Source organism: Trachypithecus francoisi, unplaced genomic scaffold (assembly GCF_009764315.1).
Source record: "Trachypithecus francoisi isolate TF-2019V2 unplaced genomic scaffold, Tfra_2.0 Lachesis_group1, whole genome shotgun sequence".
NCBI lineage: Eukaryota > Metazoa > Chordata > Mammalia > Primates > Cercopithecidae > Trachypithecus > Trachypithecus francoisi.
In genome coordinates, this window is record NW_022681454.1 from 121,368,342 (window position 1) to 121,392,032 (window position 23,691).

The 23,691-nt window shown below is 36.0% G+C and overlaps 1 pseudogene; it reads right to left on the reverse strand.

Moving 5' to 3' along the window:
- Window positions 1–20,699: 20,699 nt before the first annotated feature.
- LOC117084941 overlaps window positions 20,700–23,691 on the reverse strand; it is a 184,109-nt pseudogene continuing 181,117 nt past the window's right edge.

The following is a 23,691-nucleotide window of genomic DNA, read 5'->3' on the forward strand; positions in this document are numbered from 1 at the left end:
GTACTGATGATGTGGGCAGGGACAGCGTGTACCACAGCTGATCCAAGAAGCCTATGTCTTGGTGGTTACCTCTCAGAAAGTTTTGCTTTGTTTTTTTCTAAGTTAGGTGGTAAATGGCCACCAAGAGGTAATTCATAATATCCTGACTAGTCAATCTTACCTAAGTGCCTATATTTCTTATTAGTGCTTTCCAGTCAGCTTAATATATGATCATTCCTTTGGAATATTAAGATATATTTTTATTTTCATTTAATACTTATTAAACCTCTTCTGTTTTTGAAAATTATTCTGTCAGAAAAATGTAACTGGAATTACAAATCTAGACTAAATTGATTGAGGAACACTGTATGCCCAGTGGTTTTTATTTTGTTTTGAGACAGGCTCTTGCTCTGTCACCCAGGCTGGAGTCTAGTGGCACAATCTCGATTTATTGCTACCTCCCACCTCAGCCTCCAGAGTAGCTGGGACCACAGGCATGTGCCACCACGCCTGGCTGATCTTCATATTTTTAGTAGAAACTGGATTGTGCCATGTTGCCCAGGCTGGTCTTGAACTCCTGGACTCAAGGGATCCACCGCCTCGGTCTCCCAAAGTGCTGAGATTATAGGCATGAGCCAGTGCACCCGGCCCCAAGTGTTTTAACTATGAAACACAGGGCCCTGTCAGAGATTATTGCTGTTTTACAAACATACTGAAAATACCAACCTACAATTATTTTCTATGTAAATGTGTAGATTTCCACACTGTTGAAAAAGGAAGCCATGATTTTATGCCTTTTTTCCAACTCACTGTGATAGCTAGACTCCAAAGTTACCCCCAGTGAGCCATGCCTCCTGGAATTCATGTCCTTAAGCTGTCACTTCATTTTGTATCTGGTCTTGCATTAGCCATTGGAATGTGACAGAAGTAACAGTGTGCCAGTTCCAAGTCTAATTTTGAAGAGTACTGGTAGCTTCTGCATCCTACTTTGGCATGCTCACTTGTTGGAACCACCATTAAAGAAATTTGGCTACCCTGCTTAAGAGGCCATGCAGAGGGGCCTCACAAGGAAGCCACGGAGAGAGGCCCTGAGATCACATGGAGAGATGGAGAGGCCCAGCCCAGCATCCCAGTGGGCAGTGTGATGGGGGGAACTCTTCTGATGACTGTAGCCCCAGCCAACATCTAGCCAACTTCGGCAAATGATATAGCTCTGGAGAAATGAAACAATATGCCCTTGTTTATACCATCCTGGTTTTATTTGACACATATCCATTTGCAAAATAATTAGAGAAATGAGATAAAGGTTAAATGAATTTTTGAAGTCATATAGACTGAATGAGAATGCATGCTTATTTCCAAATGTCTTTTCTCTCTATTACATACTCCTTATCTCATTAGAAACCTTCATCAACAAGGAAACCTCCGATTCTAGCCTATTAGACAGCCATTTGTTATTTCCAAACATGCAAAAGCATCTGGCTCCGGCATAATGCTTCATAATACGAGAGTCAGAAGCTCCCCTCTCAATTCACCTGCAAAGTTTTATATAAAAATGGAATGGTGGCCAGGCACGGTGGCTCACGTCTGTAATCCCAGCACTTTGAGAGGCTGAGGCGGGCGGATCACGAGGTAAGGAGATCGAGATCATCCTGGCTAACACGGTGAAACCCCGTCTGTACTAAAAATACAAAAAAAATTAGCCAGGCATAGTGGCAGGCACCTGTTGTCCCAGCTACTTGGGAGGCTGAGGTAGGAGAATGGGGTGAACCCAAGAGGCAGAGCTTGCAGTGAGCGGAGATCGTGTCACTGCACTCCAGCCTGGGTGACCCAGCGAGACTCCGTCTCAAAAAAAAAAAAGAAAAAAAAAATGGAATTTCCATTGCTGGGGAAGGGAGGAAGGGAGGGGAGGGTAAAGCACTCTAAATCAGAAGCACATTGTCTCAGTAATGCTATGTAAGTTCTGAATGCCTAGAGTTTGTAACTGATTCAAAATTTAAAAAGGAGGAAAGTCACTGTTTTTCCAACATTTACCTTAAGGAAAAGTTTTTGTTTAATTTCTTTTTTTCATGGAGGATTATATGTTTGCTCATTATTGTCTATATATTTATATTCTATATTTGGATATTATTAAGAAAATTGTACCCAGCTGAAATGTAAATAATTCAGGTGAACAAATTCATAAATATTTTGCTTAAGAGTCCAAGTTTAGTGCTACAGTATTCAAACATGGAGATAAACTGGTTTAATAGAACTCAGAGATCATAATTTGATGTGAGAGTCCCACCAAATTTATTGTTACAATCTCAAAAAGCTAATAAGAAAAGTAAATCATTTGTAGCCAAATCAGGTGGATTAAGACCCCAAGGATGTGGGAAGCAAAGAAATCAACCTCACACTTAGAGACATACACTTTAAAAGAGAGAGGGAATCTTTTTTTCTAAGAGACCTCATGGAAGAAAGAAAAGGGTATATGGTCTGGAGTTGTTTGAGAGAGAGAGAATACATCTGAGAAACAGCTTGTTTGTAAGGTGGAACCATCATTTGAGCATTAAAGATTTTATGGTTTATGACAGTGTAATCTTGGTCAGGGCTACCACATACAGCTAGCTGCACAGGCTGTGTGCTGCACAACTTCAGGTGACACCATTCAAATGGACTGTGATGTGATTCACATGGACTGGAGTACATCAAGGTTGTGAATGCAGTTAAAGAGCATGTTTGAGTATTCATAAAAAAGCCAAATTTCATGAGTTGATACAAAGAAGTTTATTTCTCTACTCTAATAAAAAGCCCATAGCTTATATGGCAGCTGTACAATGTCATCAGGAACTGCGCTTCTTTCTCTTCTACCCTCTTGAGTAACTTTCATCCTCATTTTCACTTCACCCTTTGGTAAGATAACCAACTTCTTCCATGTTGCCTGGGGTTTTCTCTATTTTAAAATGAAAAGTCACATGTCTAGGAAAACTCCACAGTCCCTGATTTTACCAGGAGGGTTGGTCACCCCACAAGGTCTCAAAATGTCATTCTACCTCCATCTCCTCTTATCCATTAGAAACAGAAGATGAGGGAAGAAGTAGTGAATAAGTGGTAACTGGGACCTATATCAGGAAAATAAAACTTTTTCGATAGTTGTCAGCACATTTGTACTTACATTTAATTTACCAGAACTACACAAGGTAGGTAGGGAAGTAGATTATATTAGCTAGACACATTGCTGCATTGCTGCTCTAAAAAAACAATCAGAATTCTATTAATATTGGAAAGAATTAGATAAATTATATTAGGAAGAAATTAGAAGTGCCTGCATAACTTTGAGGCTTTCTGTAATATTCTCAGCATCTCTGGAACACAGTGCAAACAATAAAGGCAAACTGGGGCTGGGGATTGTCAAAAAAAGAATACCAGAAGGCTAAGGAAACATTATTTAGGGGTATGCATATCATTATTGAAATGATTCATTATGCACTACATACTGGCAAGAAATCAGATAAAACCAGGAATAGTGTTACCTATTTTAGAAGAAAATACCAAGATTGCTTTTTAGATCCTGGGGAAAATACCCATATGAGAAAGTGATTTCTTTCATTTGATTGCAAACAGATTGTTTGCCTTCAACTTAATATTTATCAAGTAGTTCTCTTTTGTTCATTTTAACATATTAAACTTTAAGGAGGAAACTTTATTTAAAATTTTTATTAAAATGATATTTCTATTACACTGATAAATCAAAAAATAAATTAACAATGAAAAGGAAAATCAAGTAGAAAAAGAGGTAGTGATTTGATAACTGAAGGATTTTTAAAAATTTATTTCAATGAATATGTGTGTGGAAAGTTTAGCTAAGCATTTTAATGTCCCATGACAGTTTGAATAGATTATGGATCAAAAAGGAAAGCCGTTCATCTGCAAGTCATAAGTGACAACTGAATTGAAAACATCACCTTGTACTTAAATTAGACCACATTTGAATTAGTCTTATATGCATTTATTCTGGCTGGGAATAAATAGTGCAGTAAGAATCCCTATGAAAGACATAATGTTTATATGTGAATGTTCCAATTTCTCCTAGTTATAGTTAATGGGATTAAAATACAGTTTAATCCAATCCAGCGATATTTAAATAAATATACTTTAGAGAATTAGTAAAATATAATAGGTCTGGAATTATTCAAATTTTTCTTTGTGTCTACAAATAAATGAGAATGAAGTGAAGACTTGATAGACTAAGATTGTGAACATGCTGATAGTAGGAATTTTCAGATGTCATGGTGAAATATAAAACAATCTTTTGGAAAGAAATAACAAATTTGATTTTAAGGTGTGGACCTCATTTTGATTAAATACTATTAAATATTTATTATTATTATTATTATTATTTTGAGATGGAGTCTCGCTCTGTCACCCAGACTGGAGTGCAGTAGTGTGATCTTGGCTCACTGCAACTTCCACCTCCTTGGTTCAAGCAATTCTTCCGCCTCAGCCTGCTGAGTAGCTGGGATTACGGGCGCACACCATCACGCCTGGCTAATTTTTTCTGTATTTTTAGTAGAGAGGGGGTTTCACTATGTTGGCCAGGTCGCTCTCAAATTCCTAATGTCAGGTGATCTGCCCACCTCAACCTCCCGAAATGCTGGGATTACAGGTGTGAGCCACCACACCCAGCCTAAATATTAATTATTTCTTTCATCATTATTATACTAAGGATATGATACAGGGTAAATAAAAAAAGATGTAGAGTAGAAGATATAGATACATCGTAATTATTTTTGAGTCAAGACATGGTGAACATAAACAGATTAATTTCTTAGAGAAAGAATCCTCCCTTATGATAACATTTAAAAGTGTAAATTGGAGATTCTGTATATTTATATTAAGATGGTTGATATGTTTTGGATATTTATCCCACCCAAATCTCATATAATACACAGTATTGGAGGTGGGGCCTAGTGGGAGGTGTCTGGGTCATGGGGATGAATTCCTCATGACTTTCTTGTGCCTCATGGCTTGCTTGTGCTATTTTTGCTACAGTGAGTGAGTTCTCATGAGATGTGGTTGTTTAAAAGCATATGGCACCTCCCCCAACCCTCTCTCTTCCTCTTGCTCTTGTCATGTGACCTTTCTGCTCCTGCTTTGCTCTCTGCTATAACAATTCCTTGAGGTCTCTCTAGAAGCTGAGCAGGTGCCAGCCCCATACTTATACGGCTTGCATAACCATGAGCCAGTTAAACCTCTTTTCTTTATAAGTTACTCAGTCTCAGGTATTCCTTTAAAGCAACACAAGAATGACCTGACACAATGGTCAAGAAATTCCAATGATGGATTCAAGCCTATAAGCTTGTGTACTGATAAAATGATCCTGGAAATTTTGACTTCTTTGAAGGAAAACCAAGTCTATACATCATTTTTGTATAATATAAATGAATTTAAAACATTTTAATTATAGCATTATTGTAAAACAATTAATTTTTCAGAGGATGAATATTATCTCCTTTTGACTCATGGAGTAGAAGAAAAATGTCATTAAAGTGTTGATTTAAAAATGTCTCCTTCTTAACACTTCTGTCAAAAAGACCCAGCAGTAAAAGGGAAAGTTTTTGGAGGAGAATTTGCTTTTTGCCCCAAGTCAGCTTTTTATGGGGTAATATATTTTTTTATATCTATTGCAACATCATATACTATAACCTAAAGCTTAGCGGCTTGAAACAACACTGATTTATAATTTCTCACATGTCTGTAGGTTGACTGGGTGTTTCTTCTGCTAATCTCACCTGGGCTTTATGCAGGTGCAGCCAGCTGGTATCACTCACATGTTTGGGTCATCAACTAGAATGGCTGAAAGAATGGAGTGACTGACTGCACTTTCTACCTATGGCTTCTTCTCAACACGATGCTTTCGGAGTTCCCTGAGAGTTTAGGAAGGATGCATAAATCCTCTTGAGACCTAGATTCTGGAACTTAGTGTTACTTCTGCTAGAGAAACTCACAAGGACAGCCTAGATTTAAGAGGTGGGGGAATAGATTTCACCTCTTTATGGGATAAGGTACAAAACATTATGATCATACTTGTAAAGTACCACAAATGGAAACCCTTAATAATGTAATAAACAATATAAAATCTTCACCAGAAAAAGCAAAAAGCACACATACACAAATTCTATGTTAATTTTAAAGGAATGGTACCCTTCTATGTTGTAGGACCCCAGATCTTAAAACTTTGATTTAACCACCTGAAATAACTCAGAAACAGAAGATCAAGTACAGCATGTTGTCACTTATAAGTGGGAGCTAAATAATGGGTATGCATGAACAGAGAGAGGGAAATAATAGACACTGGAGATTCCAAAAGGGAAAAGCATCAGAGACGGATGAGGTCTGAAAAATTACCTACTAAGTATAATGTTCACTATTCCAGTGATGGGTATACTAGAAGCCCAGTGCCACCACTACACAATATATCCATGTAACAAAAACTGCAGGTGTAACCCCTTGAATCTATAAAAAAATTTTTAAAAATCCTGCTGGTTGGTGTTCGGAAGGAAATGAGGAATTTATTATTGGAAACTGGAGGAAGGGAGATCCTTGCTGTATAATAGCAGAAAGCTTAGAAAAAAATTGCTTAATGTAGAAAGCAGACCTTATAAATAATGAACTTGGATATTGGGTTGAGGAGATTTCTTTTTTTTTTTGAGACGGAGTCTGGCTCTGTCTCCCAGGCTGGAGTGCAGTGGCCAGACCTCAGCTCACTGCAAGCTCCGCCTCCTGGGTTTACGCCATTCTCCTGCCTTAGCCTCCCAAGTAGCTGGGACTACAGGCGCCCGCCTCGTCGCCCGGCTAGTTTTTTTTTTTTTTTTTTTTTTTTTTTTGTAGTTTTTAGTAGAGATGGGGTTTCACCATATTAGCCAGGATGGTCTCGATCTCCTGACCTCGTGATCCGCCCATCTACGGCCTCCCAAAGTGCTGGGATTACAGGCTTGAGCCACCGCGCCCGGCTGGGTTGAGGAGATTTCTAAGCAAAGTGTTGAAGGTGAAGCCTGGGTTCTTTTCTCTGCTTATAGTAAAATGTGAGAAGGCAGATAAACTGAGGAAAGTACTGTTCAATTAAAAGGAACCATACTTGATGATTTGGGAAATTCTCAGCCTATATGGATGACAAAATATGCAATAATTAAGAGATTGCTTCTGAAAGTATGCCACAGAGAGAAACTCAGGATGTGAATGTACAACTTTTTGCTGCAACCTCAGAAAAAACAAAAGGGCAGAGTGTTAAATACAAGAGATTAAAGGTATTTATCATAACTCTTCTCAAACCAGAGAGCCTCAAGGAAGCTTATGGACATCATCCCTAAGCCATGTCAGCAGAAGCCAAAAATAGAGAAAGAATTATCTCAGAAAAATCTGTGGATGACTTTTTGTCTAATGGAATGAACTGCGAAATCCACAAAAAGCCCACAAGGTAATTGGGAATAATTCATGAGAAGAACTGACAGCTGAGACTGAAAGGGACAGAGACAATATGAAGAAGAAGGAGACTCTCTTAACCCTGAATTTATCCAGGCAGGAAGCAGGGACTATTAAAACTACTCATCAACAAACACATGCTACCTTTTATGAAAAAGAAAGGATGACTCAAAGCCAAGATCCAGAGGACACAGTGGAAAGCTACAGAAGATGTTCCCAGGCCTTGAAACCTAATGGAGTTTTCCCAACTGGATTTAAAACTGCTTCCATTTTCCTCATTTTGGACCAGAATGTTTTTAACTCTGTTTTCTATCGCCATGTAACACATGATCAAAAATGCAGTGGCTGAGCAGAGGTACCTGAGACAGGCTCCAGTGTTCTGTTGTACCCAGTATGGTATGAGTGAAAATCAAGTGTTTGTTATATGCTTTGGAAGATCTCACACATACCTGAGATCTAGTCGTCTAGATTATGGTTTAAGTAGGACTAAGGAAGGAAAAGCAGCAACTTACATGGACCAATAACCAGAGAACCAATGAGAATATGGACATTTTTAGCAGAAACCAGTATGACTATATGATGACAACCATTAATCAGTTCATCCTCTTTTCATTTCCTACTGTTTCTTACTCAACTATATTTGAGCACAGAGGAATCCCTTGGAACATAGATCTAATTTCAAGGATCACTAGGAAGATAGACTCTGAGTTGACAAAGCAAACCCAGCATTGACTGAGGAAACCCAAATTTTTTTCTGAGGTTATCCTAAATTGACTGAAATTCTGAGATTAAGTTTCTAATATTCAGCAAAAGGGGAGCCAAAATAGAAATACTTTGAATTACAGAAAAAGCAAAATCATGTTTCATGCACATTGAGTTGAAGACTAATTTTTTTTTACATGTTGAACTTCCAAGTGGATGTTATAACACTTTATTTACTTTATTTGTTGGCAGTTCCATCTTCTTCACATAGATTGTAAACGTTTGAAAGGCAGTAAATTGGTCTTACTTGTTTTGGTATTACCAATGACTGCATGCTACTTGATCACAAAGGTGCCCAAGTACATGTTGAATAATAAACACTTACCATCTTTGATTATTGTTTCTTTGATACAACATCCTTGTGATTCTTTATGAATAAAAAAGCTATTTCTGAGTGGTCACTGTAATGATTTAAAAATATAAACTTTTTCTCATTTAAAATTCATTTATTTATTCTTTTTTGACTGTATTGGTAATACAAAGAAAAGTAGGAAAAAGTAATTATATGTTTTAATGACACAGAAATTGGATTCTAATCTTCAGTATCCATATATACATATTAAAAGTAAACAGTGAGTCAGGCTCTTTTTATGAGTGCACTATTAGCCTTTAAGAGTTTAGATGTAAGCTAACATTAGCTAAATGAAAAATAAAACAGATAATGATAAACATATGTAGATCATTTCATGCAATAAGAATGAGTCAACAGAAAGGTCCAAAGGATCTTGTTCTAATTCCATTATGTATACCTTAATATTTTTATAGGGTATATTTAAAAATTCAAATGCCAAACAGTATAAGATAAGAAAGAGCAATTATATATAGGTGCTTGATTATAAAATTGCCCTAAAACAATTCCTTTGTCATTTATGTAAATTTGGGGGCAAAAGATTAGTTATAATTGACAGGTATTTAATAATATGTGTGCTTGCATATGTGTGCCTGATTGTACCCATATATATCCACATAAATATTAAATCTCTTAAACTTTAAATTGAGAAATATGAATTTATAAAACCTGAAATCAACCAGTATCCAACAACATAACTGTAATTGTCTACCTCAATATTATTAAACTTTGTGAGAGGATATAACATGAATTAAAAACACATCCCTGACTTGAAGTATATATACTGGAATTGGAAAAAGAAAACAATACTGATAAAATAACTGAAGAATATTTATAGAACATGCCATAAAGTGAAGTCAATCTCTACATTTTAGACACTGTTCTGTGATTTGCAAGTTGACATCAAGCCAAATGTTACCACCTGTTGCATTCAATTTAACTTTATAAGTTCAACATGATCATAGAAGATATTATACTAACAAGAAACAGCTGGCTATATATTTTTTAAATATTTAAAATACAATAATGAGGAACTATTTTACTTTAACACTAAGTGGTATATTTTGTATTATAAGACCTCCTGCTTAGATGGCTTCTTTTAACTGGACAAACCGTGGGCAGCTGATTCAAGTCAGAGGATTTATTGATTGATCAGGCAGTCTATAGGGTGAATAGGCCTGAAAAGTTCTGCAAAAACTGAGATGAATTGGACCAATAACATTGTACACTATGGAGTAGATATTAGTATCCACAGAGAAAATTAGGCAGGTAACAGAGGGAGCTAGAAATGAAAGGATGCAGATACCATAAATTCCAGGGTCATGATGGCTCATGCTAAAGAAGAAGTTATGAGAACACAGAAATTATCAATAAGCAGGATAGCTAAGGTAATAAAAAGGAAGAAAATTGTAAAATCAGCTTATAAGAGAAACAGAAAAATAAAGACTCCAAAAAGGAGGCACAGAAATGAAACTAGTGGGACCATGTTCATTGAAGAATCATGAATTTTTGCTTCTGATGTTCCTAGTGCTGCTTTGAATCTAGTTCCAATCCCCACATGTCCTGATTCTACTCTGGATCTTACTCAGCTATTTCTGTATGTCTCATCTCTCTCACTGAGCCTTATGTTAAGTCTCTGTTACTTGAGCTTGTTTAAATGACTTGGTTCCTTGAAACCAAAAGAGCCTGATCAAACATTATGTTTTAGGTGCTTGGGAAACAAAGAATCTCTGTACCTAGAGTTTAGTCACCTGAAATAGGGAAAACATTATAAATAGATGATTCAGAATATATATCATAAAGACTGAATCATTATTCCCACAATGGATACTATTTTTTTTTTCTGATTTTCATAATCCCACAAACATATAAATCCAGGCCTAAACTCTTTTTTGACTTTTGTTTCTTGTTTGCAAAAGGTTGTTGTACAACACCACTTGAGTGACCAGTGAAATTCATCCATGGCTTATGTCACTATTTTCAACAAAAAAAACTTTCTGTCCTCCTAATTTTAGTTAATGTCACTAGGATACATTTGGTAATATTGGTTTGACACCATTGTGTCTTTTTTTATTTCATTTCTGTGAATTCTAACAATCTAACAAGACCCATAAATTGGTCTTTCTCTTTTCTCTTTCCTATACTAGCTGGAGTCCCTTAAATATGGTCTCTTTGTAAATCAGCTTCAAAATTAATGTTAGTAAGAACAGCTCTGATAGGTCATTCATCCCCCCCTTCTCAGAAACTCTCAGTAGATTCTCACTGCTACCAAGCCGAATCCTGATTCTCTGACCTCTTTCAAGATCAAGTTTGGTTTCCAATACTGATACTCATCATTACTCTAAGTATAATTTCCACTTTGGTCAAACTGGGTAACCACTAGATGTTTCTATGTAGTTCGCCTTCCCTGCATGTCCCCGTTCTCTTTCCTCTTTTAGCATGTCGTTCCCATATATATATATTTTTTAACCTATCAAAATTCTGTTTCTTCTTTCTATCTTTCAGGTATAATTTAAATCCTATTTTTTTAAAAAAAGTGTATTTCCTTAAACTTGTCACCAAATAAATTCTTTCTTACCTGAATTCTCAAACAATTGGTTTGGACATCTCTAATGATAAATACTGATTATTTGTGGAACTTATTTCCACTCTCATACTCAAACTTTTTAAAAGCAGGGACCATACATATTCATTATTGTATTATCCACCCCTATCCATTACTCTGCTTTGGCATTGCTATTACTCAGGAACTCTTGTTGAATAAATAAATGTACTGTGACTAACACAGGGAACCACAGAACTACTTTTATAAAAAGCAACCTCATTTAATATAGCCACAACATGATATTTTCATTTTAATTCAAATGAACATATCTTTCCATCCCACACAAATCTGTTCCTCCTCCTGGTTCCCTCTTACTGTTTGGCTACATTATCTACTTGGTTGCCCAAGTCAAAAACCTAGGATTCACTACACATATCATTTTTTCTTTTTCTCTTGATAATAAACTATATTTTTTCCTACTAAATATATTTTATATCTCTCCTTACTTCACTTTCTCACCATCACTGTTTAGTTAGGATTTTCATTATCTCTCTTTCCTGGTACTCCTGCTCCAGTTTCCACCATCTTCTACACTATTGCAGAGCAATCTATCCTCCATGCTACTGCAAAAATGATCTTTTGAATACAGAAAAGTATGAACATCATTCTTTTTTGTTGAATTTTTTTTCTCATTGACTGCCTTTAATCTATGTTAGAGCTAATATCTTGTATATGGCCTTTTGTGATGTGTCACCTAACTACCAGTCCAAGTTATCTCTTGATCTTTTCCCCATATGCACTATGTGCGTAATAAATTACTTGTGCACATTATACTTTCATATTTTTGAAAGCATTCTGTGTAGGGACAAGGGTTATTTTCTTTAAACACTTTACCCTCAGAATTTGGTGGAGTGCATTTCACTCTCATTTAAAAGGCACATGGTAAATTCTTTTGAAACAATAAATGCATAAATATAAATTATAGGAAAGGGAATTCCTATATTTCTTAAACCTTAAATCATTCTATATTTCATCATCAGTAATTATCAATCTTTTAAGGAATAAAAGAGACATTAAGAATTATCTTTGTTCATTGCAAATGAATGGCCGTAAATAAAACTTATGACTTGAGGCAGCAATAACATGGCCAGAATTTTTATTTCCTTTAGTATTAAAAAGTGAAATGAGTAACCAACACTATAAATAGAATGCTAGATTATGCTTAAATTTACTATTTCACAAAATTTAAAAACACATACAACATTCTGTATTTTAGAAATGTGACAACATAAAACATGTTTATGGCATTTTTCAATGATGAGGATAATTGAACTAGCTTTTTCAGAAATTATTATTATCACTACTTTGGTCATCCTAATGCCCTTAAAACCTATATTATGTTAAAGAGAAAGGATGAAGAATTGTCTCTCCTTGGGATGATACACAAATTCTTATGTCTTTGGCAAAAAATATATCACAATAATAAGAAATATTATACTTCAATAAAAAGTGAATATATTTTATACCACAACAATTGGCATAAAATTGGGCAATATTCTGTCTGTGGCTCTCACCTTATAGATGAGAAGCAATAAAGTAATTTTAGAGGATTAAAAGCTCCATAAATCTTACTATTCTCAAGTTATCAGCTTTATTTCTCTATTATAGGTGAATTGAACTTCATTTTACATTCTATTTCATAGATGTCAGAGTTTTAAATATAATTAATATAAATTAACTTTTAAAGATATGTTAAAGTATTAATTATCCAGAGTTAAGACAGGTTATTTGGTATCCCAGTATTTATCCTACACCAAAATTTTATGTCACGAACACTACAATAAAAAATGAACAATATAATTTTTAATGAAAGAAAGTACCTTGGATCTTAATATGTGAAAAGAAAGGCTGCAATATAGTACACTATAAAATATTCACTTTATCCTGAAATGATCATAAAATAATATGCTCAATTGATTCAGATGTTTGTTTTGTAGCATTACAAATCAAATTTCATCATTTATTAACATGGAAATCTAATTAGTGGGCTTTTACTGCTAAATATTATTATAGATCCTAAAAGTACATTATTCTATTCAATTCTCATAACTCTCTAAAGTAGATACTATTTTAAGTATTTTACAAAAGAGAAAACTGAGACATGAATTGGTTAAGAGACTTTCCCGTAACCATGCAAGGTGGTAGTAGATTTAAAACCAAACTTTCTGAGTCCAGTCTAGGTGTTTTATTCCTTAATTATACTAGCCTATATATGATTTTTGTTTATATCAACATTGGAAGGTGCTCAAGAGGATATGTATATAATAACCTGGTAGTGATTGTGTAGAGAGGAGTATACATTAGCTTGGACGTAGGAATAAATAAAATTTAAGAGTGATACTATCTTTGTCAGTCCATGAGGCTATCTCTACCTTCATTGTCACCATCTTCTCTCAACTGGACAACTACTCTAACTGCTTACCTGCTCTCCCTTATTTCACCTTGTACTTCCTCCACTTTATTCTCTGCACCTGAGTTAGAGAGATTTCCCAAATCTGTGTGACTTTTCCATTTAAAAATCTGAAATGGGCAATAATACTTAAAGTGATTTACATTCCCAGCATAGGCTAGCTCCTGTCTGTCATTCCATCCTCCCCTTGCACTACTGTCATTCCTTGAGCAATACTTGCAGGGCTATAGCCATAGGCCATGTAAGGTAGCCAAAGAGTAACCCCGGAGGTTCCATTCATGCCATCTACAAAGGAATTGTTCATGGTGCGCCATGTTCCCTTCTGTCAAAGGACCTATTCAAAACTTATTTTCTTTGTATGGATGACTTTCTCCTGCACTCCCGCTCATCCCTCATATCTCAGTTCTTTGGTCAAACTTCTCTGAGGCAGAAGTTTAGAACATGTTCCTTTCCTCTAGTATGTAATTATAGAATCAGTAATTTAATTATATATATATATATATATATATAAAATTTTTTTTTTTTTTTTTTTTTTTTTTTTTTTTTTTTTTTTTTTTTTTTTTAGATGGAGTCTCACTCTGTCACCCAGGCTGGAATGCAATGGTGATCTTGGCTCACTGCAACCTCGGCCTTCAGGGTTGAAGTGATTCTCCTGCCTCAGCCTCCCCGGTAGCTAGGCTTACAGGCACGTGCCACCACACCTGGCTGATTTTCTGTATTTTTAGTACAGACGGGGTTTCATTGTGTTAGCCAGGATGGTCTTGATTTCCTGACCTCAGGTGATCCACCCACCTTGGCCTCCCAAAGTGCTAGGATTACAGGCATGAGCCATCGCACCCCGCCTTAATTAAGTGATTAACATAATTCTATGTTGGACTCTTGAAAACATGTTGCCATTTGCCGTCATTTTATCCACTATACGTAGGAGTACAGCACATAATAGGTGCTCAATAAATGTCTTGACTAAATGAAAGTATTATATGAGCTTCTGTTCTTTCCTCTATGAGTTATGGAGAACATATCAAAGTATCCTTTGAAGAAGACTGTAACACAAAATGTAGTAAAAGAGATAAATTGGCTAGAATAACACATATCTTGAATATATATAGTATTTTTAACAATGAAACTAGATTTTCTAAAATGTTTCAAAATTATTTTCATCTAATACCCACCATCAAGTATAAAAACAATGTTTTCAGAAGATTTGGAAAGAGTGACAATAGCATTCAAAACCACTAAACATTACTATAGAAACCTTTGTCTGGCAAATTTGATAATCCATGTTGATAAAAATAAGATAGTTTTGATAAAAATAAGATTTTTTGATAAAAAAGTAATATTTTTCCCTAAACTATCTTCTCATTTAAACCCTAACCCAGGGGAAAAATTCAAATAATTAAACTACCTAAAAAATATAGACATTGACTAATCACAATTGGTGCTGCCATGTCCATAAAGAAGGGAAACTGAAAATAATTGCTTCAAGTATACCCACGTGTGTTCATTGATTATCAGTCCTTCCTGTATTTCATATCTCCTTGGTCAAAATATGACATCTTGAAATAGTTTTTTGACATCTGTACTCTTTAATTAATATGCTCAGTGAATATTCATTAGGTAAGGTATTGTGCTAGTGTTACAATGGTGAACAAAACCAGGTATAATTTTTGTTTTTCTGGAGTTTGCAGTACTCAGGTACAGTGGGTACACTGGCACTTCTATGACTCCTTGAGTAGGCCTGGCATTCTAGAGGCCAGCTCAACATTCTTTCTTTCTGCCCATCCAGAAAAGTTTCTGTTTTAGAGATCAAGGTGTGCTCTCTCTCTCTCTCTCTCTCTCTCTCTCTCTCTCTCTCCCCTCTCTCTTTCCCTGTCTCCCCCTTCCGCCATGTGTGTGAGCGTGTGCGTGTGTGTCTTTTTGGTTCTCACTTTCGCATGCTCTCTTACACTTGCTACCACTTCTACCCTACTCACTTTCCAATGAACTGCTAAACATGTACACCCTAAAACACACATTAGGGTAAGGATAGGGGGCCCCAGTTCAATCTGAGGTCAAGTTATGTTCTCTTAAGGCTTTCCTAAACAATCACAATTTGGTTATCATATTATGCTTGGGTGGATTAATACAGTTAGCTTTCATTTGAATATTCTTGTGAGTATACTGCATGTGTCAGAACTTGAAGAGGCAATGTGATGAAAAACATGCCAAATCTTTGAAGATTTTAGGATATATTCCCAGGAGTAGAATTTCTGGGTCAAAGAATTTGCTTCTTTTGGAGCCATACATTTGAATCCATCTCTGTATTCCCATTTCTTCTACTCTATTATTGCTCCATTTATTTCAATTTGACTTTCTCCCTTACTGAAATGGCTCTCATTAAGATTATCAATGACTTTTTAATTGCAAATTTAACAGTTGATTGTCCAGTATAAAACGAGATAAAATGACTCACTCTCAGTGATAGAAATTCAAACTTCTTATACTATTATTCATGACACTTCAAAATTATGCCCCAAACTATTTTTTGCTTAAAATATTTTTCACTTTTATTAATTTATTACTTCATGCTCCTTCCTTATAAATTAATGAGCTAGTTTTGTGCTTCACAGAAAAACTAAAAGCTATTAGATAGACATCACTCAACTCTCTTTGGACTCTTCCCTGCACCATTACTTCCTCTACAAATTCATGTACCAGTGTGCCAGGGTTTATCTTCATCACACTGTACAATGGAAGTGGTCTAAAGTCAGTTCTTCCACAATCTTTTCTAGAACTTTACTACATTATTTATAAACTTTCAGTCATGTAACTTCAACATTTCTCTCTCCAGCACATTCCAGCCTGTCAGAAATAGGAGGCTAAGATACACTGAAGCTCTTTTAAAGTCCTCCTAGATAGTAGGTATGGGGAAGGCATAGGGTGGAGAGACCTTAGGTTTACCAATACACTCAGCACATGTAGGTTGAGCCACTCCTATCATCTGACATTGTTCTTGGGTTCTACTTGAGATTAATTCAAACACCAATCAAATCAAGGTTGAGGATTCCTGTATGATATGGTTTGGGTCTGTTTCGCCACCCAAATCTCATCTCGAATTGAGGGCAGTTTGTCCCGTGCTGTTCTTGTGATGGTAAATGAGTTCTCATGAGATCTGATGGTTTAAAAGCATGGCAATTTCCCCTTTGTGCTCTCTCTCTCTCTCCTGCCACCATGTAAGATGTGTCTTGCTTCCCCTTAACCTTCCACTATAATTGTAAGTTTCCTGAGGCTTTCCAAGCCATGGGGAACTGTGAGTCAAGTAAACCTCTTTTATTTATAAATTACCTGGTCCTGGGTATTTATAGCAGTGTAAAAATGGTCTAATATACTGCCATAGAAAAGGCACGATAGTTTAGTTTTTCTGGTGAAATAATTTAGAATTCTAAACTTACAAGGCGGATGTCAGAACAATTCCTCTCTACTTATCTGTAAAAGCCTGTCAATTCTCACTTTACTTGTATGTGTGTCACCTTCTCTCTGCTAAGGAACAAGAAGCTTTAATAATCATCAAGGGTATCTTCAAAATCTGCAGAGTAAGAGATACCAGTAGTGGAACTCATCTATAACTATAATTTTATATGATGATTCTAACAAGGTCCTTACTGTGGTTTTAAAAACATGTTCAAATAAACTGGTTTTGAAAAAAAATCACAATAAAGTACCTATTTTTGAGGAACCTATTTATGTGAATGCATATTGTAAAAAGAAATTCATTTATTTCACAAAGACGTGACTTATAGAAATTTGTTCTATCATTTTTCATAATTAATATTATCCAGGGAATAATAGTTTTGGCAGGAACAATGAGCCAATGCCTTTGGCTGTCTTTGGTAATATTTAATATTGAATTTCTGATTACTAGTTTTTAAGTTCCAGCGCACAAAGTTTCCGTCCGGCTAGACTGTACAGGAGACAGTGATTCATAATAGGTCAGCAGCGGATTCCTCAGGGCAGAGACCTCTTGAACATATCACTGGATTAATTGCTCTGAGCCTGTAATCCCAGCACTTTGGCAGTCCAAGGCGAGCGAATCACAAGGTCAGAAGATCGAGACCTTCCTAGCTAACACAGTGAAACCCCATCTCTACTAAAAATACAAAAAATTAGCCAGGCGTGGTGGTGGGTGCCTGTAGTCCCAGCTGCTCAGGAGGCTGAGGCAGGAGAATCGCTTGAAACTGGGAAGCCTAGGTTGCAGTGAGCCAAGATTGTGCCACTGCACTCCAGCCTGGGTGACAGAGCAAGACCCTCTCAAAAAAAAAAAAAAAAAAAAAAAAAAAAAGATTTTTTGAAGAAGGGCTATGAATCTTTATAAAAACTCCCATCTAGCTAATAAAAGATGGCAGGCTCCGTGAATGGTGTTGACTCAGAAAAAATTAAAATCTAGGAATTCTAATGGATTGAACAAAGCCAGGATACACAGCTTGTAACAACTCTTTCAGTGACCTATTTCTTATGGCGCTAAGCTTTGTTGTGACAGTTTTGCACAGAGTACATGCAAAAAAAAAAAAATGCCATTACATATTTTATTAAGAAAATTGTGTTGGTACTGTGTAAAAGGAAGAAAAGAACCTCTCAATACTTTATAAGAACATAAAGCAATAACCCAGATGTACTTTCTTTTTCAAGTTCACCATGTGGCAGAAAATGCAAAAGATGCTTAGTGAGCAACTGGAGTTTTCAGTATTGTATTTATCATTTTACAGTTCCCTTTAATGTGGCAGATGCATTTCGTTAAAATCAGTGGATTAGAAAATAAAACAATGAAAATTACTCTTCACGGGGAAGGCTCTGGATAAGAACATTTTATAAAAGCCCAGTTTGCTTTCAGCTACAACCACATTTTAGAAATAAAAAGTTTGTGGCTAAATCCATGTGACCTTTTATTATCTTTGACTTCTGTGGAAGTTTTCTGCCTTGTCTTGCCTTTTTTTTTTGTTTGTTTTAGATGGAGTCTCTGTCTGTCTCCCAGACTGGAGTGTAGTGGCAGAATCTTGACTCCCTGCAACCTCCACCTCCTGGGTTGAAGGAATTCTCGTGCCTCAGCCTCCTTAGTAGCTGGGATTACAGGTGTCCACCACCACGCTTGGCTAATTTTTGTACTTTCAGTAGACACGGGGTTTCACTATGTTGGCCCGGCTGGTCCCACACTTCTGACCTCAAGTGATCTGCCTGCCTCGGCCTCCCAAAGTGTTGGGATTACAGGTGTGAGCCACCGCGTCTGACCCCTTCAGGAAAATATAGATTAAACATTTTTATTCTTTTTGTGTTTGAATTCTTTTTTTCTATATAGTAAATATTCTTATTTCCTAAAGAAAGAAACAAGTTGAATGTGGTCCACATACTACACACACAACTGAAATTTAAAGCACGTTTAAAGTGATATCATCCTTCAACTCTTAGTAAAGCTACTCAGAGATAGACATGATGTGGTCTCCTTTGGTCCTCATGCCTGATACCGTTTGGCTTTGCATCCTCCCCACCTAAATCTCATCTCGAATTGTAATCCTCACGTGTCCAGGGAGGGACCTGGCGGGAGGTGATTAAATCATGGAGGTGTTTTCCCACACGCTGTTCCTGTGATAGTGAGTGAGATCTCATGAGAGCTGACTGTTTAAAAGTGTGCGGTGGTTCCCTGCTCATGCTCTCTCTCTCTCCTTTGCATCCCTTTCAACTTCCACCATGACTTTAAGTTTCCTGAGGCCTCCACAGTCGTGGCAAACTGTGAGTCAGTTAAGGCTTTTTAAAATTTTATGTATATATGTATGTATGTAGGTAGGTATGTATTTATTTTATACATTGCTCGGTCTTAGGTAATACTTTATAGCAATACAATGCCTGTCCTTCCTCTTGTCCCAAGCAACTTTCTAGTGCTCTCTGATGTCTACACTCTTATCTTCCTATTCTAGGCCAGACATACCTTTCAGCTGGTATTATAACCGATTTGATTTATAATTAAGCTCTTCAAGGCCTGAATGTCAACAGGGAGAATAACATTTAAATAACTAAATATATTGGTGCTAATGTACTAAGAATCAAGGACCATATCACATCGCTAGGGTTACTACACTGTAACTCTCTCTATCCAGTAAAATATGTTCATTTGAGTAGTGTCTTTTTGGACAAAAGGTGGAAAGTGAGATAAATATTTATTGTGAGGTTTTGTGCCATCAATTCTGAAATTCTCCGTTTAAAAACATCAATGTTAGGCTGGGGGCGGTGGCTCAAGCCTGTAATCCCAGCACTTTGGGAGGCTGAGACGGGCGGATCACGAGGTCAGGAGATTGAGACCATCCTGGTTAACCCGGTGAAATCCCGTCTCTACTAAAAAATACAAAAAACTAGCCGGGCGAGGTGGCAGGCGCCTGTAGTCCCAGCTACTCGGGAGGCTGAGGCAGGAGAATGGTGTAAACCTGGGAGGCGGAGTTTGCAGTGAGCTGAGATCCGGCCACTGCACTCCAGCCTGGGCGACAGAGCGAGACTCCGTCTCAAAAAAAAAAAAAAAAAAAAAAAAAAAAAAAATCAATGTTAGCAGTCTAATATAAGGGCTTTCCGGCCATCTAGGTTGTTGGGGAAGCGAAGGAGGACCAGGAAAGATAGTGCTGAAATTCCTTTGGAGTAGATGGGAACTATCAAAGAACACAATGTGAGTTACTATCTATTTTGCCAAGAGAATGGTTAGTTTACTCCTTTTCTTTGAAGCTTACTAGTGATTGCTTCAAATGCTGATGTACAGTCATTATTCTTTGTTGTAAATTGTCCACAGGTTATTCAATATAGGTTTGCATTTTATTTATTTATTTTTGATTTTAAAAACACTTTAATAAAAATTAAACATGCAAAACTGAAATAATACACATCCTAAAAATTAGCTTCTTCCATTAATAGGAAGACCCTTTTCTATGCATGTATTTGGCTTAAACTCAACTCAGGATAACTGTGATGTTCACTTACACCACCAAATGCAGACAACTTGATCTAATGAACAAAAATTACAAACAGCTAAATGAACATAATATATGGGGAAATTATGGTCAGATTAATGCACAAGAAATACAAGAATTTTTTAATGATGAAATATTCAAGTACTCTTGTTCATTAATTTAGCCTTGTTTTTTTACAAAAATAGTATCTACACTGTATACAGGGCTATACATCAGCTTTTTGTTCTCCCATATAAACATTACACATTCAAAACATGGTACCACTGCTGTAAATGAAAAAAACAAAAACCAGGAAAAAGCAAACATACAAAAAACAAAAACACCTTAGAAAAGGGAGCTCATCTTAAAGTTTCTTACATAGAACTAAGAGTACATAAAAGTAAAATAGGTCAATTTTAGAGATGGCCTAATAGGCCTAGGAAACAAGTATTTGAGGAAAAACCTCAAAATAAACTTTGCCATTTACAAATTAACCTATCTTTAGGCTTAACTGAACGACAGCTAAGTTTTAAAGTTGAAAATAAGAAAAATGAAAGGATCTCTTTAGCAGGTTGGTGTTTTTGCCTTGGTGTTCCAGTGAATTGCTAGAGTATGTGTCAAGTTCAAAGCATCTGAAAATTTCAAGTTACAAATTACAAAAAGTACATAGCATAGGTTAAGTAGGCGCCTAATATTAGGATGATCAATAATTCATCTAAGTGCTGTATGAAACAGCATCTAAAAAAGTTGCTTTATTCAACAAACTTTGAGGGAACTGTGGTACTGATAATGAGAAAAGTTAAACAAATAGCAGTTATCAAATGCAATTTCTTCACGTTGCATTCTCCTGAAGTCAACCAATGACGACAATGGTATCTTGCTTACTCATCTAACAAATAATTTACCTTTAGAAAAATATAAGGATAAAAAGGTAAATGTAAAGCCCTGCAGAGATGAAATCCAATAGTTTTTCTGATTATTGAGACATCAAATGCCTGACATTGTATTTAGAGGTATCTTAATATTGTGTCATAGGTTTATCAGCAATTCCACAAGTTCCTACTCCAACTTTGCCAGTCATACTCTCAGGTGAAGCAAAAATGTTCCTCTTTACCTGGCCTTTTTTGTTTTTGGAATAGGCTCTGTTGTTGAATTGTTGCCATTTCACTTTCTGGTCCTCTCTTTCCCGCCCAAGTTCTTTTATTCTCTGAGCATTTTTCAAAGCTTTCTTCTTTTTATATTCACGCTGCTGGGCAATCATTTCTTTTTTTGACATGGGTTTGTTGCCACTGTCCTCCTTTGCCTTCCTTCCTTATTCTACAGGCTTGAGGTTCAACGGTGGAGTCACTTCAGCATTGCCATAACCAGCAAAGGTGATTGCAGCGGTGCCATTTTCTTCATCTATCTCTTCAATCTCCGCTTCATAACACTGTCCATCTTCACTCCAGATTGCCATACACTTGTCTCCTACTTTCCATGAATGAGTAGGTTGAGTAGAAGCAAAACTGTCTGAACTTGCAAGCGTCTCAGAAGGTTGAGTTGACAGAAGGTCTTTGGTTAGTTCTGTAACTTCTTGTAAATCTTTCTTCAATTTTAGCAAATCTTCATTTTCTCCATTTCCAGATAATGCAGCTTCAACTTGCTGGAGCTGAGTTTTGTAGCTTGCCAGCTGTTTTGCTAAATCCTCTGATATCTTGTGTGGGGCTGGGGGCCGGGCGGCGGGAAGGGGTCGGGGCAAATGAGCCCAGTGGTAGTGGCAGCGGCAGCAGCAGTAGCAGGAAAATCTCCGTGACAACAACACGACGACTGGGTCTGAAAAGGAAGAACTCGGTCAGCGGCGAGGGGGAGGGGAGCATTTTATTTATTTTAATATATCAATTCACATCTTAAAATTATTGTGAATACGGTTTCTGGTTTTAACATCTTATTTTTTTATAGGAGATATGCCACTGAAGCCTCTTTTTACTCTTATATTTAGCTGTTTTAAACACATAGTAGACAAAAAGTAGAAGAGGCTGAAATTGTGGTTTGTGTTTTCTTACTTTTCCCCTAGTTCTTACTTCACTGCATGCGCTTTTTATGTTTTCTGAGCAGTTTCTTAACATAGAGATACTTTTATGCTGTAGAATAGTGATTATATTAATTGTACCTGATTTTAGATTTTTATTGGAAATATTTTGATTATGTCACTGTTAAAGACCTTTCGTTCTCTAGATTAGAAAGAACGAACTCAAAGTTCTTTGTGCTTCACATCAAGAAAAAAGTTTAAATAGGGTTACTAAATTGGGTTACATAAATGATGCAATATGTTTGGAAAAGGCAAACAAAATCACAGTTTTTCATTGATTTCTTCTTCTAATTTCTAGGGTACAACAATGCAAATTTGATTGAGCAAATATTTTTCTCCCTTCTTTTACTCCATTTTCATTTGCAAATAACATGGAACTTAAAATTATTATTTGAAATCATTCTCATTTTCCAATAAATGGAGCTATAAATGCATTCTAAATAAAACTCCGAATTAGGTGGATTCTATTAAATTTCACAGGATATAACTCTATGGGATTTTTATTTGAACTCGCAAGAAGTGTAAGTACCAGATGGATTTAACATGAAGCTGATGAAATTTCTTGAGGCTCCACCGTCATGACCTAATTACCTTATCAAGGCTCCATCTTCTAATACAATCATATTGGGGGTTAGAATACCAACATATTAATTTTGAGAGGACACAAACATTAGTCCATTGTATTGAAACATGCTCATTAACTCATTTTCCTTTTGGACAAGACATTCTTTGTGACTCCCTCTCCACTCTTTCCTGTTTTTTTTTTTTTTTTAATTAAATTTCTATCATTTTGAATGATAGTGAACAAAAGATGTCATAATGTAGTTAATACAACATGGGAAGGGCTGTCTCCTTTGCACGTTAGATATACAGCTTAGTAAGTGAAACATTTTATTTAACAAAACTATTAAGTACTTTACATTCCATAAAAAAATTAATAACTTAGAACAATCATGAAAAGAGGGGACTACTGAACAACTTGAACTAGAATATGGAATGAAACTTTTTTATTTGAAAAAATATGAATTTGAACAAGATAAAGAATCTATTTATTTTGCATTGTTGTCTAGTTATGTGAAGAGCTTAAGGAAGTAA